The sequence below is a fragment of the Pleurodeles waltl genome, chromosome 12 (assembly GCF_031143425.1).
Source record: "Pleurodeles waltl isolate 20211129_DDA chromosome 12, aPleWal1.hap1.20221129, whole genome shotgun sequence".
Lineage (NCBI taxonomy): Eukaryota > Metazoa > Chordata > Amphibia > Caudata > Salamandridae > Pleurodeles > Pleurodeles waltl.
In genome coordinates, this window is record NC_090451.1 from 544,969,756 (window position 1) to 544,982,777 (window position 13,022).

The window sequence follows — 13,022 nt, forward strand, 5'->3', positions numbered from 1 at the left end:
TAGACCAAGACCTGTAGCTCTACCAAAATAATTTACAGTGATGGCATTCGTGTTAGTGTTAAAACTGAAAATGTGGAAACTAGTCAACATTAAGCGTTCCAAATGAACAAGTTACTTCCCTTTGGTAATGCTCTTTCTGGTGGCAGATTCCTCAACTTTTAAATATTCGCCAGGCTTCAGACTGGATCTAGAAACCTTTCAGCAGTACCTCTGTGTGCCAGAATGCGGTGCTTTGTAGCTCAGCACTGATGCATTTCCACTCCAGAAATGACATGTGCTGCCTATATAGGCGCCACTTCCACATGCTGACGTCAGTTTTTTTTTTTTTTTTTTTAAACTGTTTACACTCCTTGACGCAGAGCCCTAAAAACAAATTGTTACAGTGTGTGCAAATTCCTAGACTTGGGATCTTATTAAATCTAATCACATAATGGGAAAGATGGAAGAGCCAGTGAGGAACCTACAGCTAGGCAGTCTCTACCAGACAGAGCGTTACCTAAGTTAAGTAACTTGTTCTTCAGACAGAGTACTAGCCACAGATTGCTCTACTGTTGAACAGATAAGAAACCAATACCTATTCGTAGATGGGTCTGTGAACAGACTCAAACCAGACTATCCTGAAGGACTGAGCAGGCAAAATGCCCAATCCAGAAAACCTAACTGTCCAGGCAATAATGCTCTGTGAATCTAAGGAGGGACACCAACATAGTCATCTGACAAATGTCTAGGGCAAGTACTCCGCATGATAACGCAGTGCTACCAGCTTTAGCCCTAGTAGAATGAGCATGGAGTCATTCCAGAGGCTGCAGTTTAGCTAATGAGCAGCAGATCTTAAGGCAGAGCACAATCTAGAAGGAGATGGTTCACTTCAGCACAGCCCTGCCTTTTTTTTGCTCCAACAAACCCAGAAAAGAGCTGATGGTCCACCCGGTGGTCATTGGTAGAATCTATATAGAAGCTCAGTGTTCTCTTGGTGTTCAAGAGATGGAGTCTCACCTCTATCGTAGAGCAACAGTGTCAATTTATGGCAGGAAGGATGCCCATGTCCACAGAACCAGTTTGTCTGAGGAAGAAGGATGTGTAAGGTGGACTGACAAGGAGAGCCTGAAGCTCTCTCACATGCTGTGCCAAAGGTGATGGCAATGAGGAACACAATCATGATGGTAAGGAGCCATTAATGCTGTGAAGCAGCTCGAATGGAGTGCACACCAGAGAAGTTAGGACTAGATTAAGGTCCTATTGGGGCATGACAGCAGGAGAAGAGAGGAAACTTGTCACAGCCCTTTCAAAAATTGCATCATAACAAATGACTTAAACAACAAGGGTTGATCCAGCAACCGTAGGAAGGCCAAAAGGACCAGAAGATAAATCTTAACTGTGTCAAAAGCAAAGCTTTGCCAGGCAAGAGACAGAACAAATAAGAGAACTTCAGATAATTTGGCTTGGAGGGGTCAAAATGCTGAGAGCAGCACCAAGCCACAAGCTTTTCCTAACAACAGGCATATAGACTTTTTGTCGCGGGACGCCTAGCTGCCAAGATGACATCAACCACCTCCAGAGGAAAACTTAAGGTGTTCACTTGTCATAGCTCAAACTCTAACCATGACGAGAAGATTGCAAAGGCCCCGGTGCAGAACTGGACCCTGCTGTTGCTACAGCACGCACTCCCGGAGGGGCAGCCTGATTCAAGGACAAAACGCTCAGGCCCAGGAGTTCTGGATACCATACTCTGCCCAATCCACAGCCACTAAAATGACTTGGGCCCAGTCTGTCCTAATTGTCTTGAGAACTCAAAGCAGGAGTGGTATCGGCAGAAAGGCATGCAGTAGTCCCGTGTTTCAATCGAGCAGGAAGGAGTCCTCAAGCACAAGATGTCTTGGAAACTCCAAAGCGTAGAAGCACTGAGACTGCGCATTCTCGGCAGGGGCAAACAGATTGTGTCAAGGTTCTCCCAATTCATGGAAGAGACCTTGTGTAACACTTGGGTCTACTTGCCATTCGTCATCAGCCTGGTGTCAACGACTGAGTTCGCCAGCCCTTGCATTCAGTAATCCTACCAAGTGGCTCACCACCAGGAAAATTCCTTACAGTCCAGCCAGTTCCAGAGACGCAAGCCCTCCTGGTAGAGGGTCTGTGACCCCACCCCTGCTCCATTTGTTGAGGTATCACATGGCAGTGGTGTTGTTCATGAGCACCTGTGCCAGCCTCCTCTTTATAGATGGAAAGAAGCTTTGAACGCCAAGGGAATGGTCCTCAACTCCAGAAGAATGATGTGGAGCCAGGACTTTGGCAAAAGCCAGAGACCTCTGATCTCCACCTATACAAGATAGCTGTCCCAAACCATAAGTGATACATCAGTCAACCCTCTTCCAGCTCTGGGTGGGGAAAGGAGAGGGGTCTGCCCCTAACCCAATCCCAGCAGAGTAACCACCACTGTTGATTTATTGCAGTCTCTTCTGAAATCTGAACATGGACAGAAAAGTCCCCTTGATGTTGGGCCCACTGGGACTTCAGTTCTCACTGTGGAGCCTGCATATGCTACCTGGTGTGCTCAACCAGCAGGATGCAGGAGGCCATCAAACCCATCAGCCCCAGAGTCAGCCTCACTGAAAGCCATGAAGAGCAGCGTCTGAGAAGAACTCAGGTGTTACTTTTGCATGTTTATTATGAACCACAAAGACAAGAGGTTTGCTGTAGTCTGGAGATGGTTCACAACTGCCTGGATCGAACCCACCTAAAACCACCATTCATCGAGGTAGGGGAAGACTGGTATCCCTGACCTCTGAACGAGTGCAGCAAACAACACCAAACCTTCGGTGAACGTCAAAATGGCACTTGGGAACCCAAAGGGGAGCATAGCAATCTGAAACCAGTAACCACGGTCTCTACTGCAAAACAACTGGGACACCTGTGGTTGCTGAATGGTTTGGCGGTAAAAGGCGCCTCAGCTAAAGCCACAAAAGAAACTGTGGAACGTTTGCGGTTGGCAAGACTGGGCATAAAGGTCCAGAGATCGATTGGTAGCCCTGATCTCCCTAAAGCACGGAATCAGATGTTTCCTTCAATAGGCGAGTCCTATCAAAGGACATGTCCACCAAAGTTGACCAGACTTTGTCCGAGAAGCCAGTTGATTACAGCCATGCATGGTCATTGGCCTGCCAGATGGAATCCCTATTGTCCAAGTCACAACATATCATCAATTTGGCCGCATCACAACCATGCTGGATCGCCTGAGAAAGTACAGGGCAAAGGACTTGGGGCACACACCAGGGAAGATACATAATGTAGACTTCCAAAGAGAATGCATTATCTCAGCAAACAGCTGACTTTAATAGATTGTAGGGCCAAGGTGACAGAAGAAAAAAAACAAGTTTTCCAAACCTTTCCACTCACTTAGATACCCTATCAGGGTGAGTGGTGAGAAATGTGGTTGGATTAGAGAGGCTGGAGGAAGTTTGCAGCCCTAGGCTTTCAAGTGAGGGGGTGCTGTGAAAGAAACCTGGTCGCCTGAAGTAGGGCAATGACGCCAAGGCAATTTGATATCTGGTTTGGGGCCAGAGCAAGATTTGGCCCACACCCCCAATAAGGTATTGATCAGCACTTTGTTAAGGGTATGGAGGGGCTCATAAGATGTTTGCCCCAGATGGAGGACCACGGTTAGGACATTTCTTTTAATCTCCTAGGAGGGGAGCTGGAGGTCAACTACTTTAGTCACCCTCTGCATCACCCTTGCATGCGAAGCGGACTCTTATGTGGCTGGTCGAGGAGGAGAAAAAGAGTTGTCTCCAGGAAGGTATCAAGGCCTCTGGCCTCCTTTAAGTCCTCATACAAACTGTCATCTTCATAGGGCTGAGTGAACTCATCGCTTAGGTCATAATCATTATCAGAGTAAGTCCCCTAAAGGGAATGGAGTTAATATTGTCTAGGCTGCTGCAAGTAAAGAGGGAGAAGCGGCGCCTTGGGCAGATTTGGGCATGATATTGACCAAAGTCATGTTAGAGTCGGAGAGGACTAATGGTCCACTTCTTCAAAGGGCAGCCTTGGCATTTGCGTCAATGTGCTTAAGACCAGAGTGGGTTGTGGCAGTTGAGTCGGAACAAGAGCTGGAGGCAAGGTAAGAGTGGAAGGTCCAGCTAGCACAGAGAAACCCACCAGTGGTATCCCAGGTGGAAGCCCTCTCGACCCTTGGGGCTTGGAAGTGTGCCGGAGGGAGTAGGCAGGGATCATCAATCTGATACAGCATGGCTGAAGGCCCCATAAACTCAGGCTGTGCCGGAACAAACTGTGGAAATGGCGCAGTTGGACAACAAGCGGAGCGAGATTGAGAACTTTGCTGCCACTACCTCACCTATTCAGATGAGTGATGCGAGGAAGTGGAATCTCGATTTGACTTCTTGTGCTCTTTAAGCTTACCTACAGACTTGGTGTGTGATGGAGACCGACCTCTGGAGCGACTCCAACAAATCAGTCCGTACACTGTAGCATTTCAGAGGAAAAATCAAGGTAAATGTCTCTGAGTGAAGAGCGGAAGCTCGGCATACAATCTATGCTGAATGCATGGAAAGAAAAGAACTGCCATCAGAGTGCAGGAGTGGCGATTACATAGGCCCACACGTCATTTCCAGAGCGAAATGGTAGAAGGGGAAAGCAGCAAGTTTCCACAATACGGCATACAGGGATACTGCAAAAAAGTTTCTGGATCCAGTCTGACACCTGTGGAATATGGCTAGAAATCTCTATCAAACATCAAACTTATCATTGCTTTACATGTTATAGATTGCAATAATATACCAAAGATTATTTAACCAGCAATAAAATGGTTACTTTGTGCAGAGGGAGGAATCAACTGTATTAATCAAGAATTTATTTCTAATTTTTTGAGTGGAGCTTTACCGGTAGCCGTCTGGTAGCGGATTTTCAATATTTTCAAGCTAAAAACAAATATTACCAAGTTCTTAGGTACATTAGCTAAAAGTAAGCCTGGACCGGACAGCAAAAATCTAAACACTGCAGTAGTTGATCACTTATAATGTTCAGAAAGCTCTTACCAATGCTTTCAGATGTGCACTTTACCCTTGCAGTTACTCAGCTGGCTTGGTGGTTTTTTGTTCAAGCTTTTTTCTAACAGTGGACACCCACTGCATTCTATGGTACTTTCTGCGTGTGGATCAAAATATTCAGTATAATTTTCAGTTATACACTGTACTGGCTAGATCTTATATTGGATCATATCGAAACAGCACCTACAGGTGATTCTACGGAGTGTTTACAGTCCACAACAGCAAATCGTCTCCAGAGTACAAGAAGAGGTATATTTGTAATGCCATTAAAATAAAATGTATTGAACAAATACGTTTACAGTAGTTTTGTTTAAATTATTTATTTATTCTCAGATTAGTAATACGGTATTGAAGGTTACTTTGATGACTAGGGGCAGAGGTGGCTGGAGTGATGGTTGCTTGTCTTGAATTGACAAAAATTCAGCAGTTTAACTCTCCATCGGTACTGGGATAAAGGCAGAGAGGGGAAGCTGCGTCAGAATAACACTTGATGGAGTACTCGGTCGCAACAGAACATTCTGGGGATCATTATGACCCTGGCGGTCATTAGACCGCAAGGGTCACGGTTGCAGTCAGACCACTGCCAAAGTGGCGGTCTGGCCGTGACATTATGACTGTGGTGGAGTCGCCACGGTCAAACCACCAACACGGCCAGGCTGCCGCCAGCCTGCAGCCCGGCGGTTGTAATCCACCAGGGCAGCGCTGCAAGCAACACTGACCTAGGGATTACGAGTACCCATCCGCCAGCCTGTCTATGGCGTAAACACTGCCATGGAAAGGCTGGCGGAATGGGGGACTCGGGGGCCCCTGTGGGCCCCTGCTCTTGACATGGGCAGTGAAGGGGCCCCCATGCACAGCCCCAACGCACATTCCACTGCCCGAGTTACGGGCAGTGGAATGTGCGATGGGTGCTGCTGGACCCGCTGCACCGCCACATTGCCACCGGCTCCATTAGGAGCCGGTTCCAATGTTAAGCCACTGTTCCCCTGGTCCGGCGGGTGGAAACTATGTTTCCACCCACCAGCCCCGTGGTGAAGACATAATAGGTTTGGCAGGGTTCAAGCCACACAGCCGGCCTGATGACGGGATGGCATTGGCGGGCGGCCTCTGTCGCCCCACCAATGTCAAAATGAGGGCCTCTGAATCAGAAGGGAGCAGAACGGAGGCCCAAACTGACCTGCGAGTCCAAGTGGTGTGACAGAGGGGACCTCTGCCTTTTGAAATAGTTCCATTGTTGCTTGGAAGAATGACGCTGGATTAATTCCCAAAACCAGAAACTCTGGGTAAGCCAGCGTTGGTACCGAAAAAGGCAGAGGCCGTGAGGGGGTCGAGATCTGCGCCAGTCAGTGAAGCCACTATAGGGAATAGCTCCACTAACTGTGGCTCTGGGAAAGGCTGTGCAGAAAAAGTACAAGTCTTCGATTTGGTCTTCCAGGGAGAAGAGGAGCCCTGCTGGTTCTTTTTTGTGCAACACCTTTCCCCCACCTCGAGAATTTTGATGAGGTAGAGGAAAGGCAATGTGACTTTGACCTGGCTATGGAACAAGACTATCCGCAGCATCTGTTTCTGTGATCATCTTTCGCGCTAGCCATAAACAGTGTGACCTCTCTCTTTTGTATTGCCTTCGAATCCATCTTCAAACATCACGCTTTGACGAGTCATGTCTCGAGCCGAGACATCATAGGTTATCATCACGTGGATCTGTAATTGACATCTGTCCATCAAATTTATGGCAGGGTTTGAACCCTAACCTTTTAGGGGTGACATTATCAAGTACACTGCATCAAATTTCTTTCCTTATGTGAGGTGAGGAGAGAAGCTCCGGACCAATGTCAAAAGGTACAAAAAACCGAACCAACATCGAGGTAGCTGCTTTATCGATCCAGTGATGTAACAACGCCACATCTGCTGTTCAGACAGAGCCCGTGGCATCTAAAAGCACCAGAGAGCTAAGCAGAAGATTTACCGATCCAGTCTGCACTTGAGTCAAGTCATAGGTGAGAAATCTGTCAGTAGAAATATCGATCAAAATGTTTATTTCATTTCACTGTATATGTTTTTGTAATTGTATTTATATAGCACTTACTACCCCTGACGAGGTGTTCAAGAGCTTTTTGGCGGATAGCACGCTACTACGGAACCCAAGAGGAATTAGTGGTGGATTAGTATAGGGAAATAAGAGTACAGTGTTAGTATTATTATGAGTTAATTTGAGCAGAGGATATGTGAGTTTGTTAGTTAAATTGACTAGAGTAATGGAGGGATAAAGGAGGGAAGAATCCATAAGTGTTAATTGGGGGTTTATAGTAATAGGATGAGGCCTGGGATGGGTAAAGCAGAGATGGAGGAGGGAAGAGTCTGTGGGAAGAGTTAGGGAGATCATAGTAGCAGGAGTGGTTTTGGATGAGACAAAGATTAGATAAATGAGAGATAATTTAGTAGGGTTGTTTGGGAGATCATGGTAGTAAACTGAGGTTTGGGGTAAGCTAGATGCGGAGGAGGAGGTAAGACCTTAGGCAGGGTTATTTTGGAAAATAAAGTAGTAGAATGGGTTTGGGATGAGCAGAGTGGGGATGGAGTATATATTGATAGAGACATAGGGTGATGGGGAGACAGAGTAAAGCTTACAAGAGAGTACATTTATATTAATTTTACTTATATATACATTTTTTGTATTTTAATTTCTCTTATTTATTTATGATTACTTTATTTATAAATTTGAATTTTATTTTATTTATTTTTATTTAATTTCTCTAGTACAGTAGTGGAGTAATAAATAGATATATAAATACCTAGTAAAGGAATATATGTGCAAGGAATTTAATAATGGGTATAATAACATGAGAAGAAAAGTAGTACTGTATTGTAAGGAAATGCCTCCTTGGCATGGTTACCCCCTGACTTTTTGCCTTTGCTGATGCTATGTTTTGAATTGAAAGTGTGCGGAGGCCTGCTAACCAGGCCTCAGCACCAGTGTTCTTTCCCTAATCTGTACTTTTGTATCCACAATTGGCACACCCTGGCATCCAGATAAGTCCCTTGTAAATGGTACCCCTGGTACCAAGGGCCCTGATGCCAAGGAAGGTCTCTAAGGGCTGCAGCATGTCTTATGCCACCCTGGAGACCCCTCACTCAGCACAGACACTGCTTGCCAGCTTGTGTGTGCTGGTGAGAACAAAACGAGTAAGTCGACATGGCACTCCCCTCAGGGTGCCATGCCAGCCTCTCACTGCCTATGCAGGTATAGATAAGTCACCCCTCTAGCATGCCTTACAGCCCTAAGGCAGGGTGCACTATACCATAGGTGAGGGCACCAGTGCATGAGCACTCTGCCCCTACAGTGTCTAAGCAATACCTTAGACATTGTAAGTGCAGGGTAGCCATAAGAGTATATGGTCTGGGAGTCTGTTTTACACGAACTCCACACCACCATAATGGCTACACTGAAAACTGGGAAGTTTGGTATCAAACTTCTCAGCACAATAAATGCACACTGATGCCAGTGTACATTTTATTGTAAAATACACCCCAGAGGGCACCTTAGAGGTGCCCCCTGAAACCTTAACCGACTATCTGTGTAGGCTGACTGGTTCCAGCAGCCTGCCACAACCGAGACATGTTGCTGGCCCCACGGGGAGAGTGCCTTTGTCACTCTGAGGCCAGTAACAAAGCCTGCACTGGGTGGAGATGCTAACACCTCCCCCAGGCAGGAGCTGTCACACCTGGCGGTGAGCCTCAAAGGCTCACCCCTTTGTGCCAGCACCGCAGGACACTCCAGCTAGTGGAGTTGCCCGCCCCCTCCGGCCACAGCCCCCACTTTTGGCGGCAAGGCCGGAGAAAATAATGAGAATAACAAGGAGGAGTCACTGGCCAGTCAGGACAGCCCCTAAGGTGTCCTGAGCGGAAGTGACTCTAGTATCAATGGCAGCCGAGAGGTCCAAGAGAAGTAGTGCAGCAACTCCATTGCGGTCAACTGGGTTTTTAAGATCATCCCAGATTGCTATGAGTCCCGATTCAGTGCCTCTTCCTGGGCAAAATTCAGTTTGGTAGTCTGATTGTATGGAATTGTCTTCAATGAATTGTGACATATGGGCGAATGCTGCTCTTTCTATCAGTTTGCCCAGGAAAGGTCCATTTGTGATTGGTCTGTAGTTGTTGGGATCCTGCGGGTCTAGGTTTGTTTTCTTTAATAACAGACGTATGTATACCTTTTTCAGGTCTTCAGGAAACGTTCCTGTAGTTAAAGAGTTATAGATGATTCTACTTACAGGTGTGACAGCAGACATAGATAAAATAATGTTCTTGAAGATGTGTGGTGGACAAGGGTCAGAAGGGCAACCGGAAGGCCTGCTTGCTTTGACCAAATCCATACATTCACCTTGTGATATATGTTGGAAGGAGTGCAGAGGCTGAGTTGGTTTAATTCTTGGAGGGGATTTTAGGAAAGGGGTTGGTGCTGATGGTTTTCTTCTGTTTAAAATAAGAGTCCAATGTGTCTGCCTTGGTTGTGTAATGAGTTGCCAGTTTGTTTGTGAAATCTTGAGTACTGGGGTGACTTCCTTCTATGCATTTAAGTTTTTGAAATTCATTGAGGATTTCATAAAATTCTTTGGTTGCAGATTTAGAATTTAGAATTCTGATTTGTAGCTTTATCTTTGTAAGTTCTGTGCTTCTCCAGGGTGCTGTTTTTTTTGTCCTGTTTAGTTTTTCTGAATGGTATTGGTATTAGGATATCAAACGCTTCCTGCAGCCAAAGTTGTGGAACACAATTAATTGTATCTAGATCTGTGTTGGCTGTTGGTTGCGTTTCGAAGTCTTCAAAATTGAGTTGCTCCATGGTCGATAGATGCATGTATGTAAGTTGCTATAGTGTGTGTTGATTTGTGGTGTTTTTATGCTGGAAAGCTATCAAATGATGGTCTGACCATGTGACTGGTGTGATGCTATGAACGGTAACCAGTTCAGGCTTTACAAAAATGACATCTAGGATGTGTCCAGCGATGTGTGCGGGATTGTGTACAATCTGATGTAGGTTCAATGCTACTGGGCCAGTGGTGTTATCTTTTGGATGGGGAATATTGGGCTTGTCAAACCAAATCTTTAGGTCCCAAGAATGCATAGGTTTGAGTATAATGTTATAGGGTTTGAGACTGTATCTAGAAAAGTGTCTGGGAATGTTGAGTTGTTAGGTGGTGGTCTGAAAAGGAGGAGAAAGTTACAGGAGGAAGTTGGTATAGGGTGGCATCTGATGTTGAGGGCCTCACAACCTTGTTTGAAAATGTTGTCTGTTTACTGAGATTTAATGCTTGTTCAAATATAATAGCTAGTCCACTTCCTCTCTTGCCTATACGGTTTTGTGTGATGGTTTGATAGCCCGGAGGAACAGCTTCATACAACACTGGGGCCATGTCATCTCTTAACTATGATTCTGTTACAAACAGTAAGTCAGGTTGTGGGTCCGTGAACAAGTCATAGATGTTGTTTTTTGAGAGTGATCGAGAATTTATGAGCAGGCAGTTTTGAAAATATGTGTTAGTGGCGGTACTGTTTTGTTTTGAAGAAGGGTGGGCAGTATATTTTGAGCTTGTATGTGGTGTGGTGTTAGTTGTGATAACTGTGAGGGTCACAATAGTCCTGTTTTTCCATATAGTGTTGCTCTTCCGACAGGCCTAGGAGGCATTTTGTTGGGTCAGTGTGTGTGGGTAGTGGACTTGGTGGCTGAGAGAGACATGAAGAGTGGCATGTCGTTTATTTTGTTTGTGTCTGTTTAGTGTGGAATGCGTATGGGTTGGGGTGGTGGAGGAGCATGTGGAGTATAATGCAGGGCTCTAAATAGTGCAATGGATGAGAGGCGGGTGAATGAATGTTGTGTTGGGGTGCTTGTGGTTGATGTTTGTGAAGAGTGAGACTGTAGGGGCAAAGTTAGGATTTGTATTCTTTGTGTAGTCATGAGGGTGGGAGGTGGTGTGACTGAAAGTATTATGAAAGTTTGTGTTATTTTGATGTCCTGATGTGTGTGGTCTGTTTTGTTTTTGTGGAATAGTAAGAGGAGATATAGATGTAGTGGTTTCCTGTGAAGGATTTGTATGCGAGTTAGTGCTGGTGAGTGGTATCAGAATATGTACAGGGGGTGTTAATGTGTTTTGGAGAGGAGTGCATGAGGTGTGTAAGAAAAGATGGACGGAGGTCAGAGGTGTTTGTGTTAGTTGTGATGACTGGAAGAGGAAATATGTGTGGTGGACTGTAAGGATTGCATGGTTGTGTGTAATTGGTGAAGAGAGGGGGAGGGTGTTTGTAGATGGTGTGTTGGAAGGCTGGGTTTAGGTTCAGTCATCATAAAAGGGGGTCTGTGTGGAGCAAATGGAGGATAGTGTTGTTGGTTTGTATGAACAGGGAGTGTGTATCTGGCTGGCTGAAAGTAATGTATAATGTGGTTTTGTGTTGTGTGGGCAATGGCAGGTTGGGTTAGTGGAAATGGACAGAGTAGTGTTTGCTGTAAGAATGAAGGTGTTTTACTGTTGTTGGTGTGGTGGGTATGTGTATAGCTGTAGTATGTGAGTTTTGTGTTAGTTGATTAGACATTGCAATCTATCTGTTTGTGATGCAAGATTTGGATATCTTTGCTGATAATGTGATTGCATGTTGATGGATGTGTAGGGAGTAAGGTCCTTTCTGGTAAATGGGAAATTGGGCAGCATTTCTGGCCCAGGCCCTACCAGTCCAGAACAGGCAAATGCCCTTGTCCTCTTCGTACTTAGCCTCGACGCGCGGGCTGAGACGCCCTGACCCCTTGACTTAAACAGCCCTACTGTCCTATAGAAACCTAGTCCTAGCCCTAACCAATCAGATTTGTAACCCTAAAACCTACAGCCAATGGTAGACCTAGCCCTATTAACCAATCACAACCCGAGTCCTGACAACAATCACAACATCAACCGTTAAAACATGAACCAATAGGAATTCCAACCCTAGTACCAATCACAATACCAACCCGAAAACATGAACCAATAGCAATCTCAACCCTAGTACTAATCACAACACCAACCATAAAAACAGGAACCAATAGGAATTTCAACCTTGGTACCAATAACAACACCAACCCTAATCCTTAAGCCAATAGAAATACTAATCCCAACAACCTATGCAACAACCAATAGAAACGTATATAAGGGCCACGTTAACTGAAGCCCAAGCACCTGTGAGAAGGGATGAGGGAGCTGCTGCTCTATTCTGAATCTCCTTGAATACAGACAGGCCGAATCCACACTTCCAAGCTAGCAGAGTCTACTTTCCAGGAAAGAGAGAGATTGTAAAAACACTGAAATACCGCTTGTCGCGCACTCAGATATCTGGCTTTTTCAAGGCAAAAAAAGGGGATGCATACACTTTCTAAACACAATTTAAACCATAGAGACAGATTAAGCAGTCTCCTAAACACACTCTGGTTAGCCACTGAGGTGTATGTAGCCTTTGTACTTAAAAAAGGGGGGAGAGGGGGCTTTATGAAGTCTTCTGCCACAAACTAGGAGGGAAATTTCAAACAGTCATGGCTAAAAAAACATCAGTTTAAAAAGGCCTGCCTGCCTGAAACACAGGGAGCCTCCAATAAACATGCACAAGTAGCAGTACAAAACACTTTTTAACAAATAAGATTGCCCAGAAAAGTCGGGGGCTCCTTACCTAGGTCTCCTAGGACTCCTTGATCACTGGGATGGATTAGGGTGCAGGAAAAGGCTAGGCTCACAAAATGGAGGTGGCTGTCTTGGGGTTTGCTCCACAAACCTAAAGCCCCAGTGCAGGTGATAGAGGAGGGCTCAGACTGCCTGGGAGTGAGAGAGTCAATCAGCAAGCATAAGCCCATGTGGGAAGGGATGAGGGAGCTGCTGCTCTATTCAGAATCTCCTTGGATACAGACAGGCTGAATCCACACTTCGAAGCTACCAGAGTCTACTTTCCAGGTAA

General features: G+C 45.6%; 1 protein-coding gene across 1 annotated transcript in view; it reads right to left on the reverse strand.

The window, feature by feature from the left end:
* EDC4 (enhancer of mRNA decapping 4) overlaps positions 1 to 13,022 on the reverse strand; it is a 703,483-nt gene that overhangs the window by 243,565 nt on the left and 446,896 nt on the right. The window lies entirely within an intron of this gene.